General features: G+C 38.7%; 1 protein-coding gene across 4 annotated transcripts in view; it reads left to right on the forward strand.

Moving 5' to 3' along the window:
- PRDM1 (PR/SET domain 1) overlaps window positions 1-25,129 on the forward strand; it is a 116,842-nt gene that overhangs the window by 40,943 nt on the left and 50,770 nt on the right. Inside the window, exon 1 of one of the 4 annotated variants that reach the window (XM_063666474.1) lies at window positions 13,165-13,182. The exons of the other annotated variants lie outside the window; for them this stretch is intronic. The gene's annotated coding sequence lies outside the window, so the exon portion shown is untranslated. Of the gene's footprint in view, window positions 1-13,164; window positions 13,183-25,129 lie in introns of those variants that run through there. 4 annotated transcript variants of the gene reach the window in all.

Here is a 25,129-nt window from a genome sequence, read left to right on the forward strand (position 1 = left end):
CTTTGTAATATGCTGTTGAATTCATTTGCTAGTATATAGGTGAGGATTTTTGTGTCAATATTTATAAGGGATATTGGTCTGCAGTTTTCTTATAGTGTCTTTGACTAGCTTTGGTATCAGGATAATGCTGGCCTCATACAATGAGTAAAGAAATGTTCTTTTCTCTTTATTTTTTTTTTAAAGCTTGAGAAGGATTGGTGTTAGTTCTTTAAATATTTGGTAGAATTCACCAGTGAAGCCATTAGGTTCAGGGCTTTTCTTTGTCAAGAGATTTTTTATTATTATTTTTATTACTCATTCATTCTCCATACTAGTTATAGGTCTCTTCAGATTTTCTATTTCTTCATGATTCAGTCTTGGTAGGTTTTGCGTTTCTAGGAATTTGTCTGTCTTATCTAGTTTATCCAATCTGTTAGCATACAAATATTCATGGTACTCTCTTTGAATCATTTTTTTTTCTGTAGAATCAGTAGTAATGTCCCCACTTTCATTTCTGATTTTGGTAATTTGAGTTTTCTCTCTTTTTTCTTAGTTCATGTAGCTAAAGATTTGCCCCTTTTTTTTTGGTTGTCTTTTAAGAACTAGTGTTTTTGGTCTCATTTATTTCCTTTATTGTTTTCTATTCTCTATTTTGTTTATCTTTGCTCTAATCGTTATTATTTCCTTCATCTTCCAGCTTTGGGTTTAGTTTGTTCTTTTCCTAGTTACTTAAGTTATATAGTTAGGTTGTTGATTTAAGATCTTTCTTATTTTTGTTTGTGTTTATAGCTAAAAATTTTCCCCCTTAGCAGTGCTGTTGCTGCATCCCATAAGTTTTGGCATGTTGTATTTTATTTTAATTCATCTCTAATTATTTTTCTAATTTCCCTTTTGATTTCTTCTTTGATTTATTATTTAATAGTGTTTTAAATTTCTACAAATTTGTTCATTTTCTGGTTTCCCTTCTGTTATTGATATCTAACTTCATTCCATTGTACTCAGAGATAACACTACAGTCTTACAGTCTTTCATGTTCTCTCCTTTTTTTTTTTTTTTTTTGAGATGGAGTCTCCCTCTATCACCCAGGCTGGAGTGCAGTGATCTTAGCTCACTGCAACCTCCACCTCCCAGGTTCAAGTGATTCTCCTGTCTCAGCCTCCCAAGTAGCTGAGATTACAGGTGTGCACCACCACGCGTGGCTAGTTTTTGTATTTTTAGTAGAGACGGAGTTTCACTATGTTGCCCAGGCTGGTCTTGAACTCCTGACCTCAGGTGATCTACCCGCCTTAGCCTCCCAAAGTGCTGGGAGGATTACAGGTGTGAGCCACCACGCTGGGCCTGACACTAAAGTCTTTTTAAGTCTGTTTCATAGGTCTATTCTGGAGAATGTGCTGTGCACACTTAAGAAGAATATATTCTATTGTTATTGCGTAGAATGTCCTGTATATGTCTGTTAAATATAATTAGTTTGTTATGTTGTTCAGGTGCTCTATTTCCTTACTTCTCTCTGTTTGTTCTATTCTTTATTGAGAGTGAAGTATTGCAATCTCCAACTATTATTGTAGAACTGACTACTTCTCCCTTCAGTCTATCAATTTTTGCTTTCTATATTATGATGGTCTGTTACTAGGTGTTTAAATGTTTGTAATTGTTACATCTTATTGCTGTATTGAGCCTTTTATTAATAAAATACATCCTTCTTTGTCTCTTCTAAACTCTTGGGATTTAAATCTATTTTGGCCGGGTGTGGTGACTCATGCCTGTAATCTCAGCACTTTGGAAGACTGAGGCAGGAGAATTGCTTGAGACCAGGAGTTCAAGACCAATCTGGACAACATAGTGAGACCCCCCCTCCCTGTCTCTATAGAAACTTAAAAAATTAACTGGGTGTGGTGGCACATGCCTGTAGCCCCAGCTACTCAAGAGGCTGAGGTGGGAGGATAGCTTGAGCCTGGGAGGTCGAGGCTGCAGTGAGCTATGATAACGCCACATTACTCCAGCCTGGGTGACAGAGAGAGAGACCCTGTCTCAAAAAAATTTAAAAAAAAAAAGACTATTTTGTCTAAAATTAGTATACCTACCCTGCTTTCTTTTAATTACTATTTATATGGGATATATATTTCTATCCTTTCACTTTCAACTTATTTGTCTTTGGATCTAAAGTGAATCTCTTATAGATAACATAAAATTGGGTCATGGGTCATGTTTTCTAATTCAGTCTGCCAATCTTTGTCTTTTGATTGGAGAGTTTAATCCATTTACATTTAAAGTAATTACTGATGAGGTGAGACTTCTGTTATTTTGCTTTTTGTTTTATTTTTTATGTTTTTTAAATAAATTTTTTTTTAATAGAGACAGGGTTTCACCATGTTTCTCAGGCTGGTCTTGAACTCCTGAGCTCAAGTGACCCACCTGCCTCAGCCTCCCAAATTGTTGTGATTACAGGCATGAGTCACTGTGCCTGGCCAGCTATTTGTTTTCTATATTCCTTATGGAGAAGCAATTTTTTGACCCTCATTTCCTGCATTACTGTCTCTTTAGAATTTAGTTGTTTTTTGTTTTTTGTTTCTTGTGAGACAGAGTGTAAGTCTATTACCCAGGCTGTGGTGCAGTAGTGCAATCTCAGCTTACTGGAACCTCCCCGTCCTAAGTTCAAGTGATACTTGTGCCTCAGCCTCCCAAGTAGCTGGGATTACAAATGTGCACCACCATGCACCGCTAACCATGCACTCTAACTTAAGTAGAGACAGGGTTTCATCATGTTGCCCAGGCTAGATTAGTTGATTTTTTGTAGTGAAACATTTTAATTTGCATTTATTTGTATATTCTGTAACTACTTAATTTCTTTGTATTTACCGTGAGATCATGTTACAACACTCTATTTTGAATTTACACTAAATTAATTCAATAACATGCTAACTTCTGTTCATTTGTAGCTCCATCCTCACCTCTGTGTTATTGATGCCACAAAACTACATCTTTGTACATTGTATGCTCAGAAACACACTAATAATTGTGTTTCTTAGTGTAACAGTCTCTTAAATCATGTAGAAAACAAAAAGGTAGAGTTAAAAACAACTTTACAGCCGGGCATGGTGGCTCATGTCTGTAATCCCAGCACTTTGGGAGGCTGAGGCAGGCGGATCACTTGAGGTCAGGAGTTTGAGACCAGCCTGGCCAACCTGGTGAAACCACTTCTCTACTAAAAATACAAAAATTAGCCAAATACAAAAATTTAGAGATGGGGTCTTGCCCAGTTGCCAAGGCTGGAGTGCAGCGGCACAATCATAGCTCACTGCAGCCTCAAACTCCTGGACTCAAGTGATTTTCCTGCCTCGGCACTCCCAAGTAGCTGGGACTATAGGTATGTACCACCATTCCTGGCTCTTTATTTCTTCGCATGGCTTCAAGTTACTGTCTAGTGTTCTTTTATTTCAACCTGCAAGACTTCTTTGGCATTTCTTGCAGGACGGTTCTAGTGGTAACCAATTTCCTCAACTTTTGTTCATCTGGGAATGTCTTAATTTCCCCTCACTTTTGAAGGATAGTTTTGCTTGGATATAGGATTCTTGGCTGAGGGTTTTTGTTTGGCTTCTTTGCTCCTAGTACATTGAATATACTAGCTCACTGCCTTCTTGCCCCTAAAATTCCTGATGAGAAATCAGTTGATGATCTCATTGAGGATTTCTTGTAAATGATGATTCACTTTTCTTGATCATTTGTCTTGGTGTAGATTTCTGAATTCATTATACTTGAAGTTCACTGAATTTCTTAGATGTTTATATTCATATCTCTCATCAAATTTGGTCAGTTTTCAGCCACTGTTTCCTCAGATAATCTTTCTACCCCTTTTCCCTCTTCTCCTTATAAGATTCCCATGATGATGAGTATGTTGGTTTACCGATGGCATCCCACAGGTCCCTTAGGCTCTTCTCACTTTCCTTCCATCTTTTTTCTTTCTGTTTCTCAGACTCAATCATTTTCTTTGTCCTATTTTCAAGTTTGCTGATTTTTTTCTTCTGCCTGCACAAATCTGGCCAAATACCTCTAGCGAATTTTTCATTTTTGTCCTTGTACTTTTCAGCTGTAGAGTTTCTTGGTTTCTTTTTAGGTTTTCTATCTTTTTATTGCTGTTTCCATTCTGTTCATACATTGTTTTCTTGACTTTCCCCACGTCTTCCTCTAGCTCTTTGAGCGTATTTAAGACTGTTTTTTATAGTCTTTGTCTAGTAGGTCTGCTATCTCTCTTTCTTAAGGACAGTTTTTGTTGGTTTATTTCTTTCTTTTGAATAGGCCACAGTTTCCTGTTTCTTTGTGTGTCTTGTGATTGTTGCTGGAAGTTGGACATTCGAAACAAATAATGTGATAACTGGAAATCAGACTCTCTCCCTTTCCTATGGTTTGCTATTTTTGTCTTTTTTTTTTTTTTGAGATGGAGTCTCACTCTGTCACCCAGGCTAGAGTGCAGTGGCACCATCTTGGCTCACTGCAACCTCTGCCTCCCGGGTAGCTGGGATTACAGGCATGCGCCACCATGCCCGGGTAATTTTTCTATTTTTAGTAGACACAGGATTTCACAATGTTGGCCAGGCTGGTTTCAAACTACTGACCTCAGGTGATCTGCCTGCCTGGGCCTCCCAAAGTGCTGGGATTATAGGCGTGAGCCACCACACCCAGCCTGCTATTTTTGTCTTTGTCCTATTTTGTTTTTTATTCTTGTAGGCTGTCTCTGTGCCAAGGATCAGCCTGAAGTATAAACTTAAGGTGTTCTCAGGTCTTTTCTGAGCCTGTACATTTCACTGGGCATGTGTGGTGACTTGTAAATTTACTCCTTTTATGCATTGCTTTTGCATATTCTATTTTTTAATGTCTGGCTCCCAAAAGGGGAAAAGGAGAAAAATGAAGAAGAAAAGGGGTGCTGGTCCTTTAAAACCTCTGGCAATTGCTTTAGCTGGAGGAGGAGGACCTTGTAATAAAGGGATGGTATGTGCAACAAAGACAGCCTGCCTCTGTGTCTACACTTCCATGATCCAAAGCAGCAATCAGTGATCAAGACATAGATCCTAATCTTTGGAGGATAGAGTCCCTTTTGCACACCCTGGCAAGCTGCTCCGGGAGTACATACACAGCTGCCTGCCATGGGGCTTAGAGGTGGGGAATGGGTAGCTGCTGCTGAGTTAAGAGTTGAAATTGACCAAAATTAACCATAATTTGACATCCAAGCCTTCCCCTAGAGGTTGCATGAGTTCCAAAATAGTTACATGAGACAAATTTTGCCAGTGTGTTTTTTGTCTAGCTGAGAAGACAGGTCCCTACTCCTTCTTTCCAGAATCCTCTCTCCCAATTGCCATTTCACACACATTTTTATTCTTCTAGGTATATTTTTAGGAATCTTATTTTGATTTGAATAGAACTTGTAAATTCAAATGTCCCATTGCTAGAGAATATCAAATGAGACAATATATGAGTATGTATTTTTAAAACATTTTTTAAATAAGTAAGTAATCTTCTTTCTTGTTCACACTCTTTATAATTAGACCATAAACTTAGAAAGTTCAGAAACAGCTATGTTATAAGAAGTCCCTTTGATTGCTTATGGTCATCTTTACTATCTCAGGCTGCATTGGAGGAGTGGGGAGAGAGGCTCAGAGCTTTCCTCAAAGGATAAGGACATATCTTTAAAAATAGACAGATAGAGAGCCTTTTTGTGTATATGGATTTTATTAAATCCAAGAGTATAAAACTATATTTGGTCCGTGTATTCATAAAAGGCTGCCTTAAGTTTATTTTCATCTAAGAGAAAAGTGACTCAATCCCTGTTATGTTTGTCTAAGTTTCTGTATAATTCAACACATTGATGATAGAAAGATGGATTATCCTCCATAGCTACTATTTTGGTTACTCATAAATGTTTTTGAAACATTGTGCCAATTTATCAAAAAAGTCTATATTCCTAAACCCACTCATTTCAGGAAACAACCACAGCTATTTTTTTTATTGTTTTTATTTTGTACTGATTGAAATATAGGCCACCTGGAATTAGCTTCCTTCTGTCTCCCTTATTATTAAATTCAAGTGTATAATTTTACCCCTGATGTGTTCAGTGAAGCATGATTAAAATGTTACTTTAAAAGTTAAAATAAGCTAGTTTGTGAAACAATAGTACTAAATGGGTTAGTCACAAATCTATTGTCATATAATATTAGAAATAAGTATTTTTTGCTGACATCCCTGCCTTAATCAGTTAGCTAGTCCACAGCGGCTTAGCGAGATTGTGTTTAGCCTATTTCCCGAATGGCAATTAAGAAATGGTTTTATTTCCTAGTAAAGGTTTGCCAGTGATATTTTTCTGGCCTGTCCACCCCTATAAATTCTTCATCTCCATCCCTCCCTTTACAATACCCACACCTCTCTTGAAACCCTCTTACTTTCCCTGATCACTAAGACCAAAGCATTCAAAATATTCCCTGTGTGTTTGGGCACTGCCCAGTGAGGAAGAAATGATTAAGCAGCCAAATGTTTGAAACCCAGCTACATGCACTGATTATTATCTGCTTAACTCTTTCTTATCTTGAACTGTGAGGAGCTTAATGGCTGGGACCCATTGTTCTTCTCTTGGCATTAATGAAGAAATCAGAGCATGCAGCTGATTTCCTAAGATGGCTGAGAGTGACATGCTGAATTGATTGATTTGTGCTCTTCTCTCCAGGACCATTCTAGCTAGACTAGAGCAATGGAGAGTGTGGGGTTGCTGGAATAAACACATGTGCACATATAAGCACACATGAATACAAGCACACCACCTCCGTCTATCTGCAGGCCAGGGTGTATTTACCTTCTAGTAAAAGGATTTAAGAGGCTCTCAGATAGTCTGCTTAAGAGATATACTGTCCTCCTAGTTTCTGTTCTACTTTCTCGGTGATTAAGAATCCTGGCAGCAGCAGCCGTCTGCAGCTTTTCTGTGTAAAGCAGACTTCACAGTTCAAACCTGTATCCTGTGGGCTCAGGTGTTGTCCAGATACATACATACTTGACTACAATTGATCAGAAGGTTGTCTATTTCTTGTTTGTTAAAATTACAAGAATTATTATTAATTTGCAATTATGAATTAAGAGTAAAAGCTCCCTTTTCTGTGTTAACAACATGATGTGTATCCTTTATTACCTTCCTAAGTGTGCATATAATTATAGAGGAACAATTAAGATAGAAATATATAGTGTTTTCTGTCATTGTTTTTGAAAAACAGATCATATTACTATCTTGCATTTGTCAATAAAAGGATGATGAAAATCCTTCTACAGCCACTGTTATAGGTCTTAATTTGGCCTGGCATTCAATGCTATGTTTGACTATAGTATATTCAACCATTCCTGCTAATGGGCCTTAGTTTACTTTCCTATTTTTTTCCCCACTATAAACAACATGACATTCTAGGAGAGGTAATAACACAGTTTCTGAAGTTGTACCGTTCAGATTGGAATCCTATGGCACCACATAGCAATGTTTGGAGCTCCAGCAGGAATGTTTCTTGTGTTCAATTCTGTTTGTTCTCCCTCCTAGGTCTTTTGAGCTGGCATTAATATTAATATTACTGTATGTCTCTCTGTTACTTTTCATTGTCATTGTTCTTTTGAGAGAATTTTCTTGATAACAAAATATCTCCCAGGCCCTACCTGCAAGCATTGTATTTTTCACATTGTTCAAAGGTTAGTATTTTTGTTCAGGAGCAGAATGAGTCACTTGCGGAAGATTCTAAATTGGAAAATATCTGGGACATCTCTCTCAAATAATGATTAAGAAAAAAGCCATTGCTTTAGGTTATTGCTGTTATGTTCTTTTACTTTCATTACCTTAAAATACGTTTGTTTTTCCTGAAATTCAAACAATACCTACTAATTATAGAGAGTTTGGAAGCTACAGAAAAGGCTAAAAATTAAATAAAACCATCAGGTGTGACTATGAAGAAATAGCATGAGATAGTTTCTTGGCATGATGGAACCATTGTGTATCCTGATAGTGGTGGCGGTTATATGAATCTACATGTGTTAAAATTCATAGAACTGAACATCCCCCCAGAAAAGTTGGACCGTATAATAATTTTTTTAAAGTTACATAAAAAATAGAACCATCTGTAATTCCTCCACTTCGCACTAATCATTATCAGCATGGTAACATGGTGGCATCGTTCTTCCTAGTATTTCTTTCTTTTTTTTTTTGAGACCGAGTCTCACTATCACTCAGGCTGGAGTATAATGGCACTATATTGGCTGACTGCATCCTCCACCTCCTGGGCTCAAGCAATCCTCCCACCTCAGCCTCCCAGGTAGCTCAGACCACAGGTGCATGCCACCATGTGTGGCTAATTTTTGATATTTTTATAGAGATGGGGTTTCACCATATTTCCCAGGCTGGTCACAAACTCCAGAACTCAAGTGATCTGCCCACCTCAGCTGCCCAAAGTGCTGGGATTACAGGCATGAGCCACCATGCCCAGCCCCTTCATTATATATTTTGTAAAACATTTTTAAATGTTTTGATAATATTTAATCACCAGTTATTTCTAATTCATATAACTGTTCTCTTATTAGAGTACCTTTCTTCAGTGTTACCTTAAAAACTAAGTGTGGGGCCGGGCATGGTGGCTCACGCCTGTAATCCCAGCACTTTGGGAGGTCGAGGCAGGCAGATCACCTGAGGTCGGGAGTTCGAGACCAGCCTGACCAACATGGAGAAACCCTGTCTCTACCAAAAATACAAAAGAAAAAATTAGCCGGGCATGGTGGCACATGCCTGTAATCCCAGCTACTCGGGAGGCTGAGGCAGGAGAATCGCTTGAACCTGGGAGGTGGAGGTTGTGGTGAGCCGGGATCATGCCATTGCACTCCAGCCTGGGCAACAGGAGTGAAACTCTGTCTCAAAACAAACAAATGAACAAACAAACAAACAAACAACAACAGCAAAAAAAAAAAAAAACCAAGTGTGAACAAAAATTGTTAATTTAAGAATGAACGTTTAACTTCTGGTTTTTCTAGAGTTGTCCTCAGAATAAAACCTGGTCTTCTGGAGACAAATTCTTCTCTTATCATGGGCTATGAAGTTTTGTACCTCAACTTATGCACTCACCCTGCCGCAGCTATGTCCCTGTAGATCCTAGAACTCATGGAGTTCTTCCTAATTTTGGAGTGCTGGAAAGCTTCTCTTTATCCAACGTTACTTCACTATCATACTCCCCCTCTCTCCCCATTCTACAAGGCTAACACTTTTTGGGGGGAGGATGGAGTTTCACTCTTGTCACCTAGGCTGGAATGCAATGGTGCATTCTCGGCTCACCGCAATCTCCACCTCCTGTGTTCAAGAGATTCTCCTGCCTCAGCCTCCCGAGTAGCTGGGATTATAGGCATGTGCCACCACACCCGGCTAATTTTTGTATTTTTAGTAGAGACAGGGTTTCACCATGTTGGCCAGGCTGGTCTTGCTCACCTGAGCAAGTCTCCTGACTTTAGCTGATCTGCTCACCTTGGCCTCCCAAAGTGCTGGGATTACAGGCATGAGCCACCACGACTGGCCCAAGGCTGACACTTTTAAGCCTCAGCTTAAAAGTCACCTCACAGAGTGGTCTTCTCTGAACACCCAGTTTCTCTTCACTGTTATTTTCTGTCACACAACACAAACAATTGCCATAATTGGTATTTATTTTTACATTAACTTGTTTATTGTTTTTCTCTCTCAATTATAAGCTCCATGGAGGGCAAAGACTATGTCAGTTTTGCTGAATGTTGTATACCCACTGCTTAGCACAGTGCCTGGCATGTAGAGGGAGCTCAGTAAATAATCTTTGGCTAACTGAATGAATGAATGAATGAATAAGAGCTATCATGTTCTCATAAGACATAGATCTAATTACTACAAAAATATGTTTGGAGAGCTTATATTCAGATTTTATTTTATTTATTTTATTTATTTTTTTTTGAGATGGAGTTTCACTCTTGTTGCCCAGGCTGGAGTGCAATGGCGCGATCTTGGCTTCCCGCAACCTCCGCCTCTCCCGGGTTCAGGCGATTCTTCTGCCTCAGCCTCCTGAGTAGCTGGGATTACAGCATGCACCACCACACCCAGCTAATTTTGTATTTTTAGTAGAGACGGCGTTTCTCTCTGTTGGTCAGGCTGGTCTCGAACTCCTGACCTCAAGTGATCTGCCCGCCTCAGACTCCCAAAGTGCTGGGACTACAGGCGTGAGCCACCACACCTGGCCCAGATTTTAATATTTTTAATCGAATTAACTGTCAGTGGTATCAAGATTGCTTGGTGACCATCATTGTGTCTTAATTTTATGAAATGGGTTGTGATCCTCTTATTCTACACAGGAGTGAATATTTTAAAAGCTAGGGAATCTTTTTCCATTTAGTTTTTTCTTACTTTAATTTCTTTTCTCTTTTAGTTTTATGTCCTACTTCCTTAACCCCACTATATGTGTGAATATGTACTTGTATATCTCAATCTATATTGTTAAAGTTACTACTGGCTTTACAATTCTCAATTTCTTTGGAAAGCAAAAGCTTTACACTCTTTTTTTCTCCCACTAATCACTTTTTGTTCTTTCCTTTTTTTCTTTCTTTTTTTTTTTTTCTGTTCCTGCTCATGACTGAATTCTGTTGCTAACATTCTATGAATCTGGCTGACAAGACTCTTAATTCCATTTCTCTTTCTTGAACTGTTTAGAAGAATTTAAAGTTATAATTAAGTAACTAAATGGAATACTAGGTAAATTTTGGCACTAGGTATTGTGAGTTGGTTTATTTTGTTGTTAATAAATCACTTAGTACTTTTTGCCAAGGGAAGCCAGAAGTAAATCATCATTGCAGAGTGTAAAATGGATAGTATCAAACCCAGGGCGAACATTTGGGTATGAGAGGAGCAGCAGTACTGTTCAGTATCTGGCCTCAAATCGTATCACCTCTTTCCACCCTTCAGTTTCTCCAGTCTTTTACCAATGCTTCCTGGAAATTCTTAATTTTCTGATCCAAAGTGGATCAAAGACCTAGCACTACAAGTTTAGGCTTTCATTACTTCCCATGCAGGTGAATGGATCATCACTATCCTTGTGATCGTTAAGCTCAGATGTAAGCATGGTAGTTATCAAAGACAGAATTAAGTCAGATTCCTTCTAAAGACATCCTATCCACCTAGATAAGACAAGGGAAAGGAAGAAAGGTTCACTCTGATTTCCAGTGAGACTTAGGCGATAAGAAAAAGGCAGTGAACGTCATTTTCATTGAGTTAATACGTAGACACTTTTGGAAAGTTCACTTTCCCTTTAAAGTAACTAGAGAAAACAAAGGGCTAGAAATATTAAATGTAAGATAACCCTTAAAGATAAGATGACTGCCGCTTGAGCCCAGGAGATCAAGGCAGCCTGCGTGACAGAGCGAGACCCAGTCTCTTAAAAAAAAGGGAGATGCATATGGTATTAGAATACATTTTTAAGTGAATTTTTGAACTTTTATCTTTCTGATAAGCTACTGTGGCTAGAAAATGCAATTTCTCATCCATCTTTCCAAGGTTCTAGCTAATTCAGGAACTATCCCAATAAAACACCATCATTGTTATGACATTGTTCAGGTGAGTGGGAATAACAGTGTTAATCCCCAGAGAAGTGGCTATTGCACAAGTCGCAGAGGGCAGATTGGGTGTCTGTAGAATGCAAAACTTGAATTAAGGGTTGCAAGTCCACACTTTTACTGCTTTCCTTGAGATATGTGGTTAAAAAAAAAAATTAGTTTCATATTAGACTGTTTAAAAAAGCAAACAGACTTTATTTAGTTTGGTAGATTTTCTTCCTGGTGTCTGGAACTATGCCCTCATTTATTGTGGCTTATTCAAAACAGCATATTTTAAAGCAGTAATTATAGTACAGATGATCAACAAAGGGAAATATATGTGCCATGCTAATCTTTGTACAGTATTCTGAGAAATCAACGTTGTTCTCTTTTATTAGTGGCTGAAAGTAGTTAAATATTTTCAGTAAAAACCTTGTTGACACTCAAGGTATTTTTATTTTAAGAAACAATGGAGAGACAAAGGCTAAATCTCTGCTTTTCTGTGACTATCATTGATTCTCTCTAAAACGGGGTCAACAAAATGATACAGAGAGGTAAGGATATCTTTGTGCTTCAGTCTGATTAGGGGTGCGGGGGAAGATTTGGAAGAGGTTGAATCTTTTAAAACTCAACGTAGAGTTTTCCCTAGGCAAAAGCTAAACAAAACCAATGCCTGTGTTCTAGAGAAATGTCCTAAACAATCTCTTCTCCCCCACCAAGTTTCGTGAGATAGATGCAGAGCCTCCTCCATATCCTCATGGGTGATATTATTATAAAATACACTCTCACACTTGGCACCTCCAAATATCTGATTATTTACCTTGAGTAAGACAAAAATGTCACCATTGTTCGAAGAAATGAAAGTGTTAGTCCTGATGCTAGCAGAGCTGCTTTAGAGAAGAAGAAGGAAAAAAAAACCAAAAACAAAACAAAAAAAAAACCATCACCAAAGAACCCTTGGTAGGATGCTAATCAGGCCTATTCAGAAAAGCCCTAATTAATGTAATTAAAATCTGTCAGATCAAACTGATTAGCCTGATACTCAAGCCGAGTGGAGGGAGTGGGGCTCCTGGGGGGAGGGGAGGCAGCTGCTGCTAAGGTGGGGTTAGCTTTCAGAAGAAGGAGGTGGTTGGTCTCCAAGGTGATCAAAGCAACTTGTCTTTCATTTCTATGGAGGGAGGACAGTGGGCTCCTGGCTGGAAACCTAGTTTCCTGTGTCTCTAGTTGCTCTCCCGCACCGAACCATTCAGGTAGGAGAAGCAGGGCCTTTCTGGGCTGTGGTGGAAGGCAGCTGGGGAGGTGTCTTGTCTTCCTCTTTGACAGCTAGAATATAGATGAAGCATTTTTCCTCCCCTGGCAGTCCCCTGTTGCAGTCATTGGTCATGACCACCGGCACACTGGCAGGAAGGAGACAAAGGCTGTGTCATGTGATCTTCCTGATAGGGCTGTTGACACAGGCCTCTTGTGAAGATCCACATTCTGGGGTGGGAGAGCAGCCAGTGGCCTCTGTCTGGCGGGGCTCTGCACTGGGGAGAGGGAGAGTTCTGCTCAGGGGCAGCCCTTTCAGAGGTCCCAAGGAAGTTTCCAGGCGGCTTGAGTGGAAAAGTGAGTATTTCATCACCAGCGTGAGAGTCTTAGTCTAGCCAAATGGAAGAAGGAAGGACAAGTAAATTCAGGGTTAAGAAATTCTCTGAGCTTCTAATCATGTCCTGAGATATATTCTGGAAGGGTAAAATGACATTTCTCTTAATAACAGTTATTCTGAAGTTCAGAGAAGGTCATTGCAGGTCTTTATCACTTCTTTACTGATACAGAAGTTTAAAAAGCAAGACTCACTTAAGAGATTGGTGCTAACCACCTGAAGTGATTTTATATTATCTTTCCTTGCTTTTTAACAAACAGGACTAAGTATCCTGGGTCTTCATGATACCGTAGTCATATTGTACCCATTTTGATTTTTCTGCTAACACCAATATCAGAAATAACTAGGAAAGAAAAAGGAAGAATGGAGATATGGAAAGAATTTGGAGTTTCAGCTTTTTTCCTCAGTTGTAAGTGCTACATGCAGTTGTACACAGCATTTTTAGTCACAGCCTAGCAATTAAGTTTATACAATTTCCTGAGTTTTTGACAACAGTCAGAGAAGTAATTAATTTGGGTTTTGCTAGCATAGTACACCTTAAAAATTGCCTTTAACAGTGGGGTAGGTCTTTGATGGAAATGCCTGTAGAAAGATGGACAGACACACGAATTGTGGGCCAAAATGTAAGTTGAGAATTGCATAGTTTCTTTTCATTGTGTATGGTTTAGCTGATAACACAAGAATAGAATGTAAAAAGCTAAATCTTTGTTGTAGGAAGTTAGTAGGACCTAACCAGGGGAAAATGTGTATCAGGATCACCACTGCAATGCCCTCTTCTGTCATCCTTATCTTCCTTATCACATTTTGCTACCATTTCTTATCGTGGTTGCACCAAAGGAATAAGAATTAGGAGGGCTTTCACTAAAACTTTAGTAAGAAAGTAAGAAAACCGTTTCTGGTGACAAAGAGAGTAGGAACTAGGAGTTGAGAACCTTTGATAGTTGTCAGTTTTTGCTATGGTTAGCCAAGTGAGAGCAAATCCTATACTCCGACCCTCAGTCTCTTCAAAGCTAATGCAGGGGCTGGGCTGGAAAAGTGCACAGATCTAAACACCTGGGACATTTAAATGAATAAATTCAAAGTAGAAGCATATTCCATTTTCTAGCTGTGAAACTGCATATTTGGCACTTCTTAAACAGCTTGTGCCAGACTCTAAAATGTAGTGGTAATAAGTAAATGAGTCTATGCCTTTGCTTCTGCTTTATTTGGTATGAATGACTAGAAATGGGAAAAGTTCCTTTTCCTTTTCTAGACCTCTAATTGCATGGGCCCTGTGTCTGTCAAAAACAACATCTTGCACTTTGGGAGGCCAAGGCAGGAGGATTGCTTGAAGCTAGGAGTTCAAGACTAACCCGGACAACATAGGGAGACCCCATCTCTACCAAAAAAAAAAAAAAAAAAATTAGCCAGACATGGTGGTGCATACTCATAGTCCTAGCTACTCAGGCGGCTGAGGTGAGAGGATTGCTTGAGCGCCGAAGTCTGAGGCTGCAGTAAGCTGTGATCATGCTATTGCACTCCAGCCTGGGCAACAGAGACAGTGTCTCAAAAAAAGAAAAATAGGAAACATCTCTAGAAAAAGCAATATGAGTGTGTAGTTCTGGGTAGGACTCAGGCACTCAGAACTGACCACGCTGCATTATTGTGATGTCAACAGCTTAGTTGTGTCCACACCTGTTCTGATCAGACCGCTGAGCCCATGTTTGACTTAGCCCCCCTTTCCTACAATTTCACAATTTTATGACTCTCCTGGTTGCACTGATATCCTTGAAAAAGACAGCTGAGTTCAGTTAGTGAACCTGCAGTAAAGTGGGGTTGCCTGGTCAGCACAGGGTCTTATCAGGAGAGAAATGTGTTTTATGGAATACTGAAGGCCAGAAAGGTAGGGGAAGGCTTTTCTCTTTTTCCTTGTTATTTTGTCCTGCTTCAGATTTAACCTTTTCCACTCCTTAGTATTTTAGAGCTCTTTTCTCTAAATGTGAAGGAAATGCCTTCCATTTTTTTTTTTTTCTTTCTGAGACAGAGTCTCGCTCTGTCCCCCAGTCTGGAGTACAATGGCGTGATCTCGGCTCACTGCAGTCTCTGCCTCCTGGGTTCCAGCAATTCTCCTGAGTAGCTGGGATTACAGGCATGTGCCACCAGATTCAGCTAATTTTTGTCTCTTTAGTAGAGATGGGGTTTTGTCATGTTGTTCAGGCTGGTCTCGAACTCCTGGCCTCAAGTGATCCACCCACCTCGGCCTCCCCAAGTGCTGGGATTACAGGCGTGGGCCACTGCGCCTGGCCCCATTTCCAATTTTATATTAGCACTTTTGGAGGCAGCAGAGAATGTGGGCACGATAGTATGGTGAGTATGAGAGAGAGAACAGAGAGAACAGATGCTGATACTGGAAAGCAAACTACTTGCAGCTCCCAAAGCCAATTATGTTACCTCTCCTATTTCTATAATATAGGAGCTTGACAGCAAATGTTGAAATCTGTAACTTCCTTTCACCAACAAGCCTCAGGTGACTGACCAAGTTGTGTACATTTTATGTCTATATGAATGTGCTTTCCATGCATCTCTTTAGTAAACAGACACTTCCAGAGTCACTTCTCCAGCCATACTTCCCACAGTTCTGTGAGTCCTTCATTTTGGCCGGTGTGGATGGGAGGGTGACCTGAGCTCTTCCCTCCCCTCACAGCTTTGCTTGTCCAGCTGTGGCTGCTGGGATGCCATCAGAGGCTCAGCTCAGATGACACCTTCTCCACCACCTGCCCTGGTTGCCCTGTCCTCCCTTCCTGTCTTCCTCTCCTGGGCTGCTTCTGTGGCATCTGTCATATCCTTCCCTGAACTGCATGTACATGCACATGGCCACACACACACACACACACACAGGCGTGCTTGTACTATGCCAGACTGGAAACTTGTGCCTTCTCCGTGCCTGGCACCATGTCTGTAATTAACTGCCCACTGAGCAAATGAATGTAGGAAAGAATGATAAATGGCTGCCTTTACCTTTAAATTCGATTGGTTCCTTGTTCTCTTGATTGTCCATTTCTCTTTATTTCTTGTCTTTTTGGCCTTGAGAACCTGAATTTAGGCCATCGAGAATTTCATACCCACACTTTCACCCTCACTCTAACCTGCTGACCACTTCTTTAGTTTTCCTACAAATGCAAAATATTCATATTTGGTGCAGAGTAGCATAGGAGATGGCACTGAGTAAGGAGCTTGAATACTAGTCTGAACTCCGATGCTGGTGTGATGTGAACTTGGAAAAGTCACCTCATCTTACTGGGCCTCTGCTTCTATTTCCATGAAATGAGAGGGTTGGACTGACAGTGCTTCTCAGATATGGGCTTTGGATCCATAGGCTGCTTCCACAACCAGATTTCTGGTTTTATCTACTCTGTTTGTTAGTGTTACTCTAAGATTTCAGTAGGCTTAATAGAAGTAAAAAAGATAAACAGTAGTGGTTCCATTACTAAAATAAAATATTTGGATAAGTTATACTCTACTATATTATCTCTAAGGTTCTTTATGGAATTCTAAACTAGTGTGATTTGAAGACATCATGAGAAGAGCTTTACTAAAACTAAAATGAAAACCTAAAAGAATTATTACACATAGGAATTGTTTTTTTGTTTAGTTTTGCAGTTGCTTATGTTACTTTTGGATATAAAGTATTGAGGGTTTTTTAACATTTACTTTTTATTCTTTCACAAAAACAGATGAGCTCTTTTCTGAAGAATGTATATTCCTAAGCTGTCAGCTTTCTGGGCATGCTAGGTTCTCTCCTTTCATCCATCTTACCTGCCAAGAGAAAACTTCCCTCACCACAGAAGGCTGTTTGGGGACTGGGTAGTTTTGTATGCTAGATGTCTTACACAGTTACACCTTCAAAAACGTATTTTATAACAGTCAGTACTTAGGTGGATTTTGGCCACATTCTTTCTCTTTTCTTCTCTGAGTTAAAATAAAGCAAACCAATATACCCACATCTAAGGAATTCAGAGAAACACTATTCAAAAGTTACAAGTAAAGCAAAACTTCTTAAAAAATCATATCCTTAATGAAAGAAGTGTTTACTTTTTGTATTTAAAATCTAGTGATAAATTGTGCTTAGAAAGAAATATATAAAAGTATATTTGGAAAAGGTACATCCAGAAAATCTTTATGCCTGATGGGTTGGTTTTGTCACTATACCTATGGTGTTTTATCCATTAAAAGAAAAAAATCTTACTAGAAAAGTCAGGTTTCACCTGTTATAATGTATCCACAATGTTATCCATCCAGTTTGTGTATTTTTTTCATTCAGAGCATTGAGCCCGACTGAAGAGAAACTTAAGAAGGATCACAAAGCCAAAAAGTTTCCTTAATTGTACCTAGGAATGAAAATCATGGTAACAAGAATATCCGACATGTAATAAGGTTCCTTGTTAATTGTTAACTCTTTGAGTTGGACCTGGCTCCTTAAGCAAACATAACCTCAGTGGGCTGGGGCTTCTGTCCCCGCAGACCCAGTCTTAGGGACTAAGCTTGTGGACTAAGGAGGCCTCTTCCCCAAACTAGGAGAGTGGACTCACAGCAGGAGGGCTTTCACTGTCTCTTCAAACAGAAAGGGAAGGAATCATGTTACTTAAAATGCTATTTTCACATAAAGAAGGCAGAGAAGGGGGACTGGTTCTGTAAATGTCTTTAAGATCACAGGGTAGCTGACCTGACTTTCTCAGCTGTTATTTTGCTTGTTTAACTGACCCGTTGTCTGAGCAGGTGTGTGGTGCCGTGAAGGATTGCTTAAGATAGCTGGCATAACTTTCCTTTCCGTCTGGAAAAAAGAGGGCCAAAGAGTAGGCCACAACAAGGCTTGGTTAGGAAGATTCTGGAGTCTGAGCCCTTGAAGGGGGAAATGATGCCGAAGCCTGAATTTTCTTTATAGAAGGCAAAATTATTTTTGAAAAGGTGAGTGGATGGCCTATGATGTATTTGGGGAATGGTATTGCCTGTATATTTTCCAGGTAACCAGTTTGTTTTCTTAATTTTTCCATGTGTAAATTGGAGAATCAGAATTTACACTAAAAAATTAATGTTATGCTAAGTGAAATAAACCACATTAAAAAAGACAAATATTATATGACTCCACTTATTTGTGGTAACTGTGTCAAGTTCATAGACACAGAAAGTAGAATAGAGGTTACCAGGGACTGGGGGTAGGGAGGAATGAATAGGGAGTTATTGTTTAATAGGTTTGGGGAGGATGAAAGTTCTGGAGATGGATACTGATGATGGCTGCACCACAGTGTGAATCTACTTAATGCCACTGAGCTGTACACTTAAAAGTGGTTAAAATGGTAAGTTTTATGCCATGTATATTTTACCACAATAAAGAAATATCAGTTATTATAATATTGTTCAAAGACACATTTGTCGTAAGATATACCAAAGGAAACCTGTAACAACTTGGTCCAGGGCCTAGAAGGCTAACATGATTAAGACATAGCAAGATTTTTTGTTTGTTTTTTCTGAAGTAGACTGAATATTTTGGCAAGATTTTTTTTACTCTATGGAAGATTTTCACATCCTTTGTTTTAAAGGTATGGTCTTCTTGAATTTCTGTTTATTGATGTCTTTAATTTTTTTATGCTTCATGTTTACATTTAACTAACAATTTAAAAAATAACTATCAACTTGCTGTTAATAATGTATATCTTACCTCATCCGATTGTGGCATAGGAAAATATCTAGCGTATTAAATTCAACAATTGTTTTGGATCCTTTGTTGGAAGACAGACTGTCTCCTTGATGATGCATTGGGTAGGATGGCAGATTTACACCCGAATACGTCTCAACTAGATGAGTAAAAATACATCACTTTAAAAATTCATGGTCACGCAGGGCGCGGGGTGGCTCACGACTGTAATCCCAGCACTTTGGGAGGCCAAGGTAGGTGGATCACGAAGTCAGGAGATCGAGACCATCCTGGCCAACATGGTGAAACCCCATCTCTACTAAAAATACAAAAATTAGCCAGGCGTGGTGCACACCTGTAGTCCCAATTACTCAGGAGGCTGAGGCAGGAGAATCGTTGAACTGGGAAGACGGAGGTTGCAGTGAGCCGAGATCACGCCACTGCACTCCAGCCTGTGCAACAGAGTAAGACTCTATCTCAAAAAAAAAAGTTATGGTCACTATTTAGAGGAAATTAAAACCTAAAAAAACCCTCAAATATTAAATAGTATTTTTCACAAATTTACTTCCTAATTTTTGGAGTAGAATTTTATTTTAATTGCATTTTTATTTTAGAATGAATTGATTTTTAAATTTTATTCAGTTTAGGGAAACTGGACTCAATTTCATTTCTGCATTCATCTGATAATTTTTATTTACACTGGTTTTAGGAGCATGGTTTATTTACACTGGTTTAGGAGCTTTGCCTATGGTGACCCTCTTCTTCTCTACTCTCTCCCTGTCCCCAAAGAAGAAAAAGCCTTGTTGCAAATAATTTAATTTGAATTTCTAATCAAATCGTTTTTGAATCAGACAGAAGACCTCTTAGTGAACATTGTAACCCAGTTGAAAATTAAAATTAAAACAACCAGAAATGTTGTCATAAGTAATCTCTTGTAAGTAGCCTTCTCCCCTTTATATGTTTTTTTCTGTTGTATTTATAGTTTTAAAAAGAAAACACAGTTGAGACCCCAATTTAGAAATACATAAGTATTCTATTGTATCTATTATGTATTCTAATAGAATACATAAGTATTCTATTGTATCTATTATGTATTCTAATAGAATACATAAGTATTCTATTGTATCCCGATTGTTTTAATTCTTGAAATACACTTATTGGCACCCAAGGACTCTTAGGAAACTTTAAAATGCCAACACTCTAAGGAGGCTCACTTGTTCTTCTTGGGACCTAGTTATTGAGTAACAGGGTTGAAGCCAAAACTGAGTTCCCTGGATGGCGAGGCTCCCTGAATACAAGTGTCTTGGCTAATGTCCTTTTTCGTAGTTTATTTTACCAGTAGCACAGTGCCCACCACCCCCCAGCCCTTTGTATACAATGTATACAATACTCTATTTGGGTAGAAAGTTCATGCCTTAGAGCATCCTTATCCCCTAGTTTACAGAGTGGTGAGATCTTTTGAATGAGTGTCTAGAGTACAAAGGTTATGAACCACTTGTAAAAAGTTACAGAATAAAAGCCCCTCTGGGGTTTCCTTGCAGAGCAGGATCATTGTGTTGGTCTCTTTTTTTTTTCATGGAGACTAGATTCGTAGATCATAGGTCATCTGTTTGCAGGATCAGTCTGCCTATTGCTTGGTTAAGGGGTTGACCAAAGACTGATGGTGTCATGAGGTAGCTGTCATTATTTCATTGTAGCAGGGAAATAGAAAACAAGATCATCTCAACATTTTTACAGAAACACGTATGTATAAAGAAAACTGAAGGAAGATACAAACTCAGGTATTTTACAAAATGAATTTTAAATGCTTTTTGACTCTGAAGTAAATGATTTGCCTCTTAATCCTTCTTTAAAGCAGTTAAAAATCTTTTGTGTGTATACCTGGTGTATTTGTATAAAACTGAAAATCAGATTGCTGCTTGTTCCTTTCTGTCTATCTCTCTCTCACTTAAAACTAATTCTGAATTGGGGCAGGGGCAGATGGTGTCTTTGGTATTTGGCTTTTTTTCAAGATTTTCTTTTAAGAATATGTCAAGTATTCTAAAGACCATTAGATGAATTAAAAAGCATGGCTCTTCTGCTAAAACAATAACCTCCATGTGTTTTCTTTTGTGCTTTACAAATGAATTCATGAAAGACTTGGATATTTCAGCCTAAGAAGATCAGTGTCAGATTAATGTATAAGCTTTAAGAAGATAACGACCATGTGCATTTTACTTCTTCAGGTAGAACTAAGAATAGCTACAGGCAGTTTAATCAATTATTTAATGGTAATTGGAATGAACAACAGCTATACTTTTTAAGGAGAAAGAAGATGCTTAATGTAATGCTTTCCAAATTTTTCTATGCCATAAAATGTATATATTTCTTTGATCTTTATGAGAATAGTGTAAATGTGCGCTTTCTTAAGCAAAAACATTCTACTGATCCTTTGACAGAGTGGATACATATTCTGAATTCATAGTGAGAATAGGATTTTGACATTTCATACACATCATTTTACTGAAGACATCTCTAGCATGAATACTGGCAATTTGTTTATAATTTGGAAAAAAATATATTGAAATGACCCATACTGCTATTGGACCTGTGATCTGGGTTTCATCAGCTAACTAGGACTTCTCAGTGTGGCCTGTCCTGGATTATCTGAGCCAAGGAAGGAAATAATTCTCATGAAGCATGGCTAGTCAAAAATCACTGCTAATTGAACCTTCCTAGCATTTTGGCTGTTAGGATACTGGGCAGGGTCCTTAAATGTGTATTTGATAATACTTTGCAGTTTGATGAAGCAAAAAGAAGAGTTGGCTTTTACAGGAATTTTTTTCTTTGATTTGGTTATATTTGTGTGAACAAAATCTGATCATTACTTTGGGAAGATACATACATGTCTTGCATTATTATATACATGAGAGATATTATTAATCGGATCAGTGCCTAGCGTGTGATTAGTAGCCTGGTTCACTATTATAACTAGTTGTCTTTACATCTCTTATGGTTTATTTACTTGTTCGAACACTTTAAATGGAAAATGCTTGTCATTTGAGTATCTGAATCCTTAGAGGAAAAAAGAATGGAGTATGTGTCCCCTTGAAAAGCCTGCAGATTAGATTATCAGCACAGTTAATACGGAAGGGACCTTGTGTCTCCCTAACTTGCCAATATCTATTTGTTGAGTGTTGCAAGAGTTTGCTAATTAAACAGTTCACAAGATGTTTTGAGCAGAACTTGTGGACATTTCACCAATTGAGCATTTTATTGCTGCTGTTGAAAAAGGCTAGTTGGTGTTTATTAACTAACTTTCTTGCCATGGTTCTGGAGAGTCACGGGTACAGCTCTGGTCCCCGACTCTGGATTTTTAGAGCTCAGAGTCACTATTGACACTTTGCTTGCAAACGTGCCTGTTGTTACTTCAAGGCAGAACCATCACTTTACTGAACTTGCAAATATGAATTAAGTAACAAGATGCTTTTGACTGAAAGTACAAATCAAATTAAAGCTGTGTGTGGGAGGGGATTGGGAGAAAGGCTCGTTCTTAAGAACAATTTTTGTTAACTCAAGGAAAAACACATTGTTTCAGATATAAAGGTAGGAACTGAGATATTTAAAATTAAAAGTAAATCCTTTCAGGTTAAAAATTTCCATCTCATAATTCCTTACAGATGAAGCTACAAAGCAGTTTTGTCATAATGTAAGCACAAACTTCCCTTACCCAGTCTTTGTGGTATAGCCCAGAAGGACTTGGGCTACTGGCCTTCCCACTCTGTTGTCCTGCAAGTGAGCCCTCAGCACGGACAGTCTGCACTCACCCACAGATCCCTAAGAGGATAAGGACCGTTTCTGGCCTTCTCGTCCCTCACTGCCTTTGCAAGTGATTTGAATTGAAAGAATTGGCCATTCCTGGAATGTAATTAGTAGGAATATTAATCTAACCTTTATAAAGGTGGAAAAACTGCCCCACTCTTCAGACAGCATATCTAATCTGCTCCAGTATGTATCAACTTGCTTGGACTTTAATGCCTTCAGACCCAAAAGCCTGTTTATCAGCCACACACAACCGACTCAGAAACAGCAGAAGCTCCTGCGAAGGAAGTAGGTTTGAGTCTATTTGCCCTTTGTTGTGGTCAGTAAAGGAACTACTTGTGCTTTTTAATTAGAAGGGTGGGACCAGATTTTTCTTAATTGCAGTTTGAGCTATAACACAAAGCATTTAAAGAATGACTTTTTAAAATAAATTCATTTACACTCTCTCCTGCATTCAACCCCTAACCTTTTCTTTGAATGGCTTCTCATTTTCCACTTTTTCCTTAACCCTTCCTTCAGAACATATTCAGCCTCCTCAGTTTTTGAAGCTGTAGCCTCCTCAGGTTTTGAAGCTGTAGCACTGCTTGTGTTTGTTATTTGGCTTGGGAAGGTGCCCAAGGTGTGCAAGGCCCTGGCAGGTGAGAATGCAGAGACAATGGGTGTGGCTTTTGTTTTCAGAATGTGGATTCACAAGTGCTCAAGGAATATGACTTCAGCACTATACATTTTGAATAGCCAGAAAGGGTTCATCAGAAATTGCAGACAGCTGCTTGTACTACACAGGATTTATCCTTAGAACTAGACAAGGAAATTTGTATTTCCTGTTTTAATTAGAAGGGACTTTCACAACATAAGAATAAAAGGCATGGTTTGCCCCAAAGACATGCATCTGCTTTATATAAAATAAATGCATTATAAGTGTGAGAAATTGCTTGAAGATGGCCATGATATTGAGAATATGCTGTGTATTTACTTTATAGTCATCTGAGGTTTTCTTTTCCAGTAAGGTTAAGAACCTCAAGAATTTTTATGAGTGGTTTAGAGAAAAGCATATTCAAGCACTGGTGTTAAAGTTGTATTTATATAGAAATGTGAAAAGAAGCCTTTTGCTTCATCCACCTGCCAGATATATTCACATATCTGTAGCCTTCTTTTATGGACCCTGAGAAGAGGCAGTGGTCCTTAATTTTTCACTACAATTTTTGGTTTGGAATGCATACTGAATGGAGTATAAGTAGATAGGAATATATTTGTTGGGGTATTTTTTTTCTTCTGAATTTGTAGAATAATCTTACTGGTTTACTGCACAATATTGATTTTTTTCTTCTCAGTAAATCAACCTTACATATGTCTATGCAGAGAAGGCTAAATTCACTGTTTCAAAGGAAAGCATGTCAAAGAGCCATTTTTAAATCATTTGGAGTGACAGAGGATTCCTAACAGAACCATAAATCATCTTTTAAAATGATATTGGATGTAATCATCACTTAGTCCTTGCTCTATATGAAACTCAGTTTTTATTCCTATACCCCTTACTCCCAGAAAATGTGCCTTAAACCTTAGATAATTCATTTTCCTTTTTAATTATACAAATATAGGTAAGACAGAAAATGAGAGGTATATTCTGAAAATCATAATTCAACTTTTGCTGTAAAAAGTAGATAGAACTTGATGCAAGTGAATTTGTGCCGGTTTCTCGTAACTTTCCCATTTGGGCAGGGGCACCACTTGATTGTATAGGTTTACAATTTTGAAATGCTTTGTGACTCTTCACCTCCTTGGCCTATTCTTACATTACATACCACCCTGCACCAATATTTGGCAAAAGTTATTTTCAACTCTCAAATGACTCTTGGGACAGCCTGTAAGTCAGTTTGAGCTGCTATACAAAGTACCACAGAGTGGGCAGCTTATAAACAAAAGAAGTTTATTTCTCAGAGTTCTGGAGGCTGAGAAGTCCAAGATCAGGGGCCAGCCAAGTTGGGTTCTGGTGAAGGCCCTCTTCCAAGTTGCAGACAGCTTCTCACTTGTTGTATCCTCATGTGGATACAATCAGAGTGAGAGAGCTCTCTGAGATTTCTTTTATAAGGCACTAATCCCATACACAAGAGCTCCACCCTCATTGCCACATTACCTCCCAAAGATCCTGCCTCCTAATCTATCATATTGAGGGCTTAGGAGTTCAGCATGTGAATTTTGGGGGGACACAAACATTCAGTCCATTGCAGCCTCAAGATAATTGATTCTGGCCTCCATTTGCTTCCACTTTGGTATTCCCACTAGCCAGCATATTTCTTTCTTTTTTTTTTTAAGATGGAGTGTCACTGTTGTTGCCCAGGCTGGAGTGCAATGGCGCAATCTCGGCTCACCGCAACCTCTGCCTCCTGGGTTCAAGTGATTCTCCTGCCTCAGCCTCCCAAGTAGCTGGGATTACAGGC

Source organism: Pongo pygmaeus, chromosome 5 (assembly GCF_028885625.2).
Source record: "Pongo pygmaeus isolate AG05252 chromosome 5, NHGRI_mPonPyg2-v2.0_pri, whole genome shotgun sequence".
NCBI classification, from domain to species: Eukaryota; Metazoa; Chordata; class Mammalia; order Primates; family Hominidae; genus Pongo; species Pongo pygmaeus.